Source organism: Siphateles boraxobius, unplaced genomic scaffold, assembly GCF_051911475.1.
Source record: "Siphateles boraxobius isolate OS27281-9 unplaced genomic scaffold, OSU_SipBor_1 12, whole genome shotgun sequence".
NCBI lineage: Eukaryota > Metazoa > Chordata > Actinopteri > Cypriniformes > Leuciscidae > Siphateles > Siphateles boraxobius.
Genome location: NW_027508722.1, coordinates 4,849,522 through 4,860,282, shown reverse-complemented (window position 1 = coordinate 4,860,282; position 10,761 = coordinate 4,849,522). Strand labels below are relative to the sequence as shown.

The 10,761-nt window shown below is 42.8% G+C and overlaps 1 non-coding gene across 1 annotated transcript; it reads right to left on the bottom strand.

The window, feature by feature from the left end:
• Positions 1 to 9,563: 9,563 nt before the first annotated feature.
• trnal-aag (transfer RNA leucine (anticodon AAG)) lies at positions 9,564 to 9,645 on the bottom strand. The gene has a single exon. It is a non-coding gene; the product is annotated as a tRNA-Leu (tRNA).
• Positions 9,646 to 10,761: the final 1,116 nt, after the last annotated feature.

The following is a 10,761-nucleotide window of genomic DNA, read 5'->3' as shown; positions in this document are numbered from 1 at the left end:
CAGTAGAAAAAGCCAATAAATCTAAGTGGAGACTAGTGCATGACCTAAGGGCAGTGAATGAAGTAGTGGAAGACTGGCCAGCTGAGGTGCCAAACCCACATACGCTTTTGACAAATGTTCCACCTGCTGCTAACTATTTCACTGTGATTGATCTGTGCTCTGCATTTTTCAGCATTCCTCTAGCAGAAGAAAGCAGAAACCTTTTTTCCTTCACTTACCGAGGTAAACAATACACATACACGAGAATGCCCCAAGGATTTAAACACTCACCTCATGTGTTTAACCAAGTTTTAAAACTTGATCTAGAAGACTTAAGACTGGATAGTACATTAATACAGTATGTGGATGATTTGTTGATCTGTTCAACAACGCTGGAACAGTGCCATCAGGACTCCATTAAAGTATTAACCAAATTAGCAGAAGGTGGCCATAAAGCCTCAAAAGAGAAATTGCAATACTACTTGCCTCAAGTAGAGTATCTGGGTCGATTAATTGCACATCAAACAAAGGCAATATCAACCAGCCAATTGGAAGGAATTAGTAAAGCACCCCAACCGCAAACTGTGGGTCAAATGATTTCATTTTTGGGAATGACTGGTTTTAGTGCTGATTGGATAGAAGATTATGCGATCAAAACAGCTCCATTGCGGACCATTATGAGACAGGCTGGTCACCAAAATCTTAGAGCACCATTGAAATGGGATCCTGATGCACTGATAGCATTCAGCTCACTCAAAAAAGAATTACAAACAGCCCCATTATTAACGATTCCAAATTATGACAGAACTTTCCATTTGTATGTAGCAGACAGAAAAGAGGGCTTTGCTTCTGCTGTCCTGATGTAGGAGACATGCAGTGGGCGGAAGGAGCAACCCATTGCCTACTATAGCACCAAATTGGACAGTGTAGCCCAAGGCTACCCACCATGTTATCAACAAGGTCTAGCTGCAGTATACTTTGCTTTTGAGAAAGCCTCTGCTGTTACTATGGGCTATCCAGTCATCATCTATACCCATCATAAGATTGCTGAGTTATTGGAACAGGGACGTTTTGTTTTGACACAGGCCAGATGTTTGGCGTACTCCACATTGTTGACTTATCCTGATATAAAAAATCAAAAGATGTACCACAACAAACCCAGCTAACTTTGTCCCACTAGAGGGGGAAGGAACACCTCATGAATGTGTTGCTGCCTCTCTAGCATTCACTCGTCTGAGACCAGATTTGGAATCAACACCAATTGTTGATGCAGACGTGGACTACTTTGTAGATGGCTCATGCTTTAGAGATCACTCGGGTAATCATGCTGGTTTTGCTGTTGTACAACGAGATGGGGACAATTTTACTCCTGTGCTGACACAACGTTGTGAACAGCCTTGTTCAGCACAGTTGGCCGAACTAAAAGCCCTTACGGCAGCATGTCTGCTGGCCAAAAATAAAGCAGCCAACATTTATACGGATTATGCATACGCCCATGGGGTATGCCATCTTTTCGGTGCAGTATGGAAACAAAGAGGATTCAGAAAGAGTGATGGAACCCCAATCCAACATGGGGACCAAATTACTGCATTGATTAATGCTATGATGTTTCCAGCCAAATTGGCCATCGTCAAATGCCAGGCTCACAAGAAAGGAAATGATTTTGTTATCAAAGGCAATAACGCCGCAGATAGCCAAGCAAAATTGGCTTCTGGGTGTCAATCTGCTGTAATGGCACCATCCGTTTTGATCCAGCCCCTCCCTACTATAGAAAGTATTGCCAAAATGCAGTCCAGAGCTACACCACCTGAAATACACTTATGGCAACAAAGGGGGGCGACTAGAGATGCTAATAATATCTGGAGGTCTCATGAAGGTTTTATGATAGCCCCCACCCCATTGCTTAATATTCTTATACCTGACGCCCACAGTTTTGACCACTGTGGAAGGGGGGAGATTATGAGAAAGATAAAAAGACAAGGATTCTGGTCCCCATACTTACAAACAAGGGTAGATGAATTTCTGAGTGAATGTGAATTTGCGCACAGAACAATGTAAGAAAAGGAACAACAACTTCAATAGGCTCTATTTCAGTTCCAGAAGGACCCTTTAAGCATCTAGTAATGGATTATGTGGACATGATAAAAGCAGTAAGAGGAAAAAGGTACATGTTGGTCATTATATACAGATTCAGTAGATGGGTGGAAGCAGAACCATCAGCAGAGCAAGGAGCACAGACAGTGATAAAATTTCTGACGAGAGAGGTCATACCAAGATTTGGTATCCCATCCCAGATCAGTTCAGACAATGGGTCTGCTTTTATTCCAAGAACGGTAAAGGCAGTAATACAACAGTTGAGGATCAAGCAGAGACTGGGGTGTGTCTACCATCCTGAGTCACAGGGACTCGTGGAACGGGTCAATGGGACTATTAAGGCCAAAATCAACAAAATTTGTGCGGACACTAAGCTTAATTGGGTAGATGCGTTGCCACTCGCACTGATGAGCTATCGAATGCAAACCAACAGGATCACTAATCTGACACCCCATGAAATGTTGACTGGGAGACCAATGCCTGTGCCTCATTTGAGAGGACCTTATGACGGGCCACTGTTAGAACAGTTACAATTGGAATTAAAGACATATATGAGACAATTGACTGCTATACATGAAGCTATTCATTCACAGGAACAAAACAGGGGACCCAGAGAAGAGGAAGAAGTTCCCTGTCTGGTGGTACCTGGAGACCAGGTATACCTAAGAGTCTTTAGGAGAAGGTGGAATGAGCCACGAAGAGAAGGACCTTATACTGTAGTAAGAGCAACCCCCACAGCAGTACAGGTAGAGGGCAGCACAACCTGGTATCATTTGAATCATTGCACCCGAGTCCCAAGGCTGAGACCTAGAAGGCAAGAGGAGGAAATAGATAGTCCAGAAGGGAGTCAAGAGGAGATAGCTCAAGATGCCCCAGAAGAGCAGGGAACTGAAAGTGAAGATATTAACATTGATGAACCTCATTCTAGGGAGACTGAACACGCTGAGCCAAGGGATGAAATGCCGGAGCGGAATGATGGACAGCCTTCAGAGGACCTGGAGCCTGAAGGTGAGAGAGCTCCTAGTATTGGTCTTTCTGGTGATACACCTCATGCAGCAGCTTCCCCAGACACAATGCCTCCAGGCGAACAATCCCCTGGAGAAGGACCCTCTGCTGATGAACCATACAACTTTGTCACACTCAACCTCCAAGACATCGGCATCCCAGGAATCGACCTCCCAGAAAATGACTTCCCAGACATTGACCTCCCAGAAATTAATCCCCCAGACACTGATTTACCAGACCTCTCAAGCTTTGAGTGGGATGAGTCACCCTAACCTGACTCAACCAACACAAGGTAACAAAGCACGCAGACATAATGTAAAAAGATCCCTGCAGAAAGCTATGACTATTCATGAAGATTATACCCAAACTGAAGTTGATTTGGAAGTAGAACTACAAAAAGAAAAACTGTTGGATGATGCCTATCATAATGAATGGTATAAATGGGCAGTGTATACTGTAAGACAGGTAAAACAAGGCACATGTGTATTATGCTCACCCTCACCTTTGAAGAAGTTAAGAATAGTACCAAACCAATATGACTACATGCAGTGTGCCAGATTTAATTCACAATATTGTAACAGAACTGGACATGTAATTCCATACTGTCCAGCTGAGTGCCTGGCCATGTTAGGGAACCACTATTATCAAAGATTTTATAACCAGGAGGGTTGGGGAAGTGCATGCAAGGAGCTTGACGTAAGAATAGATAAAGCCAATTAGGAGACCCCACAAAATTACATTCTGGATAAAACATTGGAGTATGAATGTTTTAACAAAACTATGGGCTATCGAAATGTAGGAACCTTTCAAGGTAAATGTGCTATAATTTGGCACCTGGATTATGAGATGTACAACGAGACAAACGTATATAAATCCTCTAGCTCAATATATGCCACAGCAACAATAAATAAAAACATGACAGTAACAGGTGCTCATGAAAACTGCGAGAATGCTACCTTATCCTTTCCCCTAATTGGACCACTTGAAAATCAAACTGAAGCAGTAGCTGACTTCTTTTGGCTATGTGGGGGTAAACGACTAAGAGCCACCCTAGTTGATTGGAAAGGACTCTGTGCCAGGGTGAGGCTAGCTCAAGGAATAGGAATTGTAAACTGGGATCTCAATGAGGAAGAAACAATAGAAAAGTTGAGTAGACATAAGCACAGAGCTAAGAGAGCTTATACCCCAGATCCCAATGTTAAAATTGATGCAATTGAACAGCCTAGAGGAATACCACATGAATTTAAGGCTAGGGATGAAATAAAGTCAGGGTTTGAATCATTTCTTCTATGGGTACCTGTTAATAAGAATACTGAATGTATAAATTACATATACTACAATCAGCAAAAATTTATTAATTATACGGATGATGCACTTGAGGCGCTAGACCAACAATTAAAAGCCACCAGCAAAATGACATGGCAAAATAGGCAAGCCCTGAATTGGTTATTGGCAGATAAAGGAGGAGTATGTGTAATTTTTGGGACTGACTGCTGCACCTTTATTCCTAATAACACAGCCCCCGATGGAACTTTCACTAGGGCTATGAAGAAACTGAAGGCGCTAAGACAAGAGGCTGCTGAAAATGCGGGAAGGGACAGAAATATTGGATACTGGTTTGATTCTTTGTTTGGAGCCTGGAAAGAGTGGCTGATTAAGGTGGGGATAATAATAGTTGTGGTTGTTGTTGTTGCTCTTCTGCTGTTCTGTTGCGTTATACCTTTTCTCAGATCCATGTTGGCCACTGCAGCTGCTCAGTCAATGACCCGAGCCAAGCAGATGATCAATGTGTCGGTTAACAGAGACAGAGTTGACATTGGATGCAACTCAGGAGTCTATCCTATTGGACCAGGCCTGGATGAGTTAGATGAGTTCTAATGAAAAAAGGTAAAAGGACTGGGGGTACCTGTTAATTTTGTTATAAGGTTTTTGACTTTGTTTTTTGACAAGAGAGGGAGTTAGAAAACTCTGTCTTTCTTTTTGGGGGTAAAAATAGGAAGCTTGTTAGAACATGCATGGGTAGAGTAGGGAGTTAGTAAGATGGGCAGTTATGCATTTATTTTAAGGGCCCCCGTCCTGTATATCCTATACTTATAATCATGTTAAGATATGTTTTTATATAATCACACTGCTGTCACAAATTTAAATGCAAGACTGAAGGGAAATAGAAGGTTTAAAACAGAACATTACCCGTGATATGAGGTGATGTAATTGTATGCAAAAGAAATGAGAGTGCTTTTGTTATTTTTTGATCACTTTATCCACCTTTTTACATATATGGGCATATTACAGTAACAAACGTAGAAGCCTTGACATTGTGTGCATTTAGACTACTGGAACTGTTGTATATAAGATGTAAAAGAGGAATTATTTGCAAGCGCGGTCATCTACTGTTGTTTCAACAAAGGGCAGACTCAACTGGTGGTTTAAAAACCCGCTGTCTGCTCCAACACCAGATAGCGCCCTAGGCACTGCCAGGGCACCTCTGGCAACAGTGTAGCAACCCAGATAGCGCCACGGGCCACCAGGAAGCGCCTGGATGGTTCCTCTGGCATCGTGGGACAATTGTAACTTCGAGACTATACACTGTATGATGAATACACTGAATGTTTGAAGCTGCTTTGTCCATATAGAGAATGATGGTTTGACAGGAAGGCGAGATCTTTTACTCCACTCCAGACAAATGGGGGTGGAGATGTTTGGTCTCACTCTTCCTCCAGGGTGTACCTCTGTGATAACAGGTCTATTGGTAGAATGACTGGATGGTCTAAATTGATCATATTGGTAGGATATGAAAGAGACCTGCTCATGGAGATACATCCTGGGAAAATTGAAGGTGGGACTAGAGTTAGTCCCAAAGGAGGGATGTGTTGGAGAATTCTGTTACCCCTCCTCTATCTGATGCTCAAGTCTAAATGCTGTAATGCTGAGCAACAGTAGGCCATAGGTAGGGTGACCAGACGTCCCGTTTTTCCCGGGACAGTCCCGTATTTCAACTCTAATTTTAGTGTCCCGACTTATTATGAAAAAATCATGTTTTGTCCCGTATTTCATCGTTAATATATATTTTAGGTTTTTTATTTTATTTTATTTTTTCCTGAGTGATAGCGCGAGTACTCTTCGAAATAGCCTAATAATAAAACTAGCAAATCACCTCATATATTTTCCTCATAGAGAAAACATTTTTTCATCCAATAAGAGAAGGCAGAAGGACAATTCCATCCAATCACAATTCACTCAATTAACTTGCATTTAGTGAAGGCGGAATCCGACGTCACAGTTAAGTATATATGAGACGAGAGCACACGGATAAGCTTGACTCAGGTGCAAAGATGTCAAAGAAGCGTACATGTACATTTAATGAGGATCTTCAAAAAGAGTTTAAATTTCTCAAAAGAGAGTCACTATCAGAGGCAAGTAAATTAAGATGCGACATTTGCGGGGCTCGCTTTTCCATTGCTCACGGAGGCCGAGCCGACATTACGCAGCATATGCACACAAAAAAGCACATGGACGCTCCTAAAAGTAAGTGTGCTACTCCAAGTGTCAGCGAATTTTTTGTGAAGCAAAGTTGCGAATCTGATAAAGTGCATGCAAGTGAAGGACTTTTTGCATACCATTCTGTTATTCATGGCCATAGTTTTCGGTCAGCTGACTGCACTGCAAAATTGATCAAGAAATTGTATGATCCGAAATTTTCTTCTGCTCGCACTAAATCTGAGCCTATAATATGCAACGTTCTTGGTCCTTTGTCAGAGGAAGAAGTTCAGCATGATTTGGACAAGTGCTCCTGTGTCACATTAACTGTGGATGCATCCAACCACAAAGACATTAAATTGTTTCCTGTGCTTGTGCGATACTTCAAGCCACTAGAGGGTGTAAAGGTCAAGATAATTGAATTTTCATCTCTGCCAGGTGAGACATCTGATTTGCAAACTGTCTACATTTCCCATGTCATTGAAAAACATGGGCTTGATCAGAAATTAGTTGCACTTTGTGCTGATAACACTAACACAAACTTTGGTGGTGTTAAAAGAGCTGGTAAATGCAATATCTGGAGAAAGCTGCAAATGCAGCTAGGAAGGGATATTCTGGGCATTGGCTGTAATGCACACATCATCCACAATACCCTGCAAACAGCAGTGGATTGCTTTGGTGGTGTTAAAAGAGCTGGTAAAGGCAATATCTGGAGAAAGCTGCAAATGCAGCTAGGAAGGGATATTCTGGGCATTGGCTGTAATGCACACATCATCCACAATACCCTGCAAACAGCAGTGGATTGCTTACCAATTGATTTGGAGTGTTTTGCTGTGAAGGTATACAAATACTTTCATATCTATACAGTGCGCGTAAGGGAGCTCAAGGAGTTTTGTGACTTTGTACAGCTGGACTATCAAAAATTACTGCAGCATGGTAGCACACGTTTCCTCTCTCTTGGTCCAGCTCTTGAACGAATTCTACACCTTTTTGATGGTCTACGTGCATACTTTCTTTCTCAAGAAAAGTGGCCAAAGTTTCTAAAAGACACATTCAGCAGCCCTTGCACAAAACTTTGGCTTGGATTTGCACTTAAGCAAACTGCAGCTTTCCATCGTGCACTGGCGACAGTAGAGCAAGAAAATATATCTGCCACAGAAGTGGCTTTGCACATTTATGATCTGAGAAATGTCTTGCAGGCCAGGCTGGAGGAATCATTCATTCCCTCTGACATCAAAACACAGTTAGACACCCTTGTTGAAGCTGGTGACATAAAAGCTGATGATTTTTATTGTGCAGTGAGAAGCTTTTACTCAGCATCAGTGGATTACCTTGACAATTGGAGCTGCTCACTGGAGAATACAAGAGAACTAGAGTGGGTCCTACTGAGAAGTTTTCCAGAATGGAGAGACATTCAGAGCAGCCTCAGCAAGTTCTACTCAGGAATACCTGCTCTCACATCAGTTGACGAAACCATGCTCTTTGATGAGTGGGCCTGTGCTAAAAACATTGTCACTTGTCACATCACTGAGTGGAACAAAAACAAGGTGGCTGTGTCTGATAGATGGACAGACGTGTTTAGTGAGATGGGGAGCAAGTCACTCAACTTTGGAATCTTATCTTTGGCTGTGGAGTTTGTTTTATGCCTGCCTGGTACATCTGCACCTTTGGAGCGTGTGTTCTCGTTAATGAATGCATCATGGACGGATGAAAAATCTCGACTGAGTGTAACAACAATGAAGGCAATACTTTTCGTACAAATTAATTTCGGACTGGACTGCTCCGCATTTTATGATAAACTCTTAAAAGACAAGCGCACGCTGGCAAAAATTGGTTCCAGTGAAAAATACAAAACAGCAAGAGTGAATGATCCTGTTGAACCATCTTGTTCCCACTGATCTGCAATTTTATGTAAGTCTACATTTATTTTTTTACATAGCTAACAATATTATTAAGTGTAAATACTTGTATGTGTGCAGTAGGTGTTGTGGGTCTGTGGGTTCTGTGTCTGTCCCGTATTCCACTCTGAGAAATCTGGTCACCCTAGCCATAGGGCAATGTAGAGTTGGAAAAGTACCTAAAAACCTATGTAATGCATAGATGAAGTTGGTGCAAGGTACAGGAAAGTACTAAAAAACATATATGATGTAATTTTTAAAAAAACTATACCTGTGATACTCCGCCACCAATAGAAATAAGGCCTCGGAGCATGTGATCTTAATGGTGGCGTGATACCAAGGAGGAGCAATGTGTAAGAGATAACGGTACAAACACTAATTGGACACTGGCGATAAGAAAGATGTATAAAATCTATGTTTCAACCACTGTAAGATCAGATGATTCAGCTGACCATCTCACTTTGTTGAATTGCTCAATAAAGTTCTTCTTCTGAGACCTGGAACTTCAACTCTGAAAACTTTTTGAAGACTAACTCCTACTAGACTCTGAAAAACTACTGATCAGGACCAGAGACCAGCAATTAGTCACGACAGTAGCTGTCAGTTCACCAAAAACTCTCAGTCCTGCCGATCGACTGTCCTGCACAGAGCTGGATTGGTGACCCCTGTGTGCTATACATTATTATTATATTTAAATTCATTTTGGAAGTGTCATTATAATAATTGCAAGCTATTGTTGTCTCTGGATCAAGAGGGTGCATATTTTCAGCTGCTTTTGCACCTTTTCAGAGGACACTTTAGGTGTCTGGCCCTCATTAAAACCTCTGCTGGCAGTGGTGGGATTCGAACCCACGCCCCCAAAGACTGGACAGACATCCAGCGCCTTAGACCCCTCGGCCACGCTACCTCGGTTTGGCCACTCTAGTGGGCCATTCTCTGGCCATTAAATTTCAGAAATAGAGAAATTGTTGGGTGTGGACCTTCATCGTCAGGCTCTGAAGCCCGCAGAGTTCGGCCAAGGAAGGCAAAAACGGCTGAGTTTTGAAGAGACTGGGAGCAAGTAGTGTCACTTCTCCAGTCTTTTCACAATTGCCTTCTAAAATGTAGACTTGGCAGCGGTGGGATTTGAACCTACGTCCCCGAAGAGACTGGAGCCTTAATCCAGCGCCTTAGAGCGCTCGGCCACGCTACCTTGTAAGAATGCCTTCCGTGGGCCATTTTCGCCATTTTTTTCTTTTAGTGTCTCACTTCTCCATAGTTAAATCAGTTGAAATTCTTCATGCCTTGAAGGAGCTCCTCGACAGGTGGAAAGGCCTACTAAGTAGAGGGGGGATGCAGTTACACTCTTGGAGGCCCCCCTCCCTGCTGATTGCAATTCCATCTCTAATCAAACACAACTGAATTACCTAATCAAAGCCTTTGGGCCATACTCCAAAATGGCAGCCAGATGTGTCGCAGTTAAACTCAAAATCAAGAGGTAGCTGTCAGTTCACCAAAAACTCTCAGTCCTGCCGATCGACTGTCCTGCACAGAGCAGGATTGGGCACCCCTGTGTGCTATACATTATTATTATATTTAAAATTCATTTTTGAACTGTCATTATAATAATTGCAAGTTATTGTTGTCTCTGATTTTAGAGGGTGCATATTTTCAGCCGCTTTTGCACCTTTTCAGAGCACACTTTAGGTGTCTGGCCCTCATTAAAACCTCTGCTGGCAGTGGTGGGATTCGAACCCACGCCCCCAAAGACTGGAGCCTACATCCAGCGCCTTAGACCCCTCGGCCACGCTACCTCAGTTTGGCCACTCTAGTGGGCCATTAAATTTCAGAAATAGAGAAATTGTTGGGTGTGGACCTTCATCGTCAGGCTCTGAAGCCCGCCGAGTTCGGCCAAGGAAAGCAAAAACGGCTGAGTTTTGAAGAGACTGGGAGCAAGCAGTGTCACTTCTCCAGTCTTTTCACAGGTGCCTTCTAAAATGCATACTTGGCAGCGGTGGGATTTGAACCCATGCCCCCGAAGAGACTGGAGCCTTAATCCAGCGCCTTAGACCGCTCGATCACACTACCTTGTAAGAATGCCTTCTGTGGGCCATTTTCGCCAATTTTTTCTTTTAGTGTCTCACTTCTCCATAGTTAAGTCAGTTGAAATTCTTCATACCTTGAAGGAGCTCCTTGACAGGTGGAAAGGCCTACTAAGTAGAGGGGGGACGCAGTTACACTCTTGGAGGCCCCCCTCCCTGAAGATTGCAATACCATCTTTAATCAAACACAACTGAATTACCTAATCAAAGCCTTTGGGCCATACTCC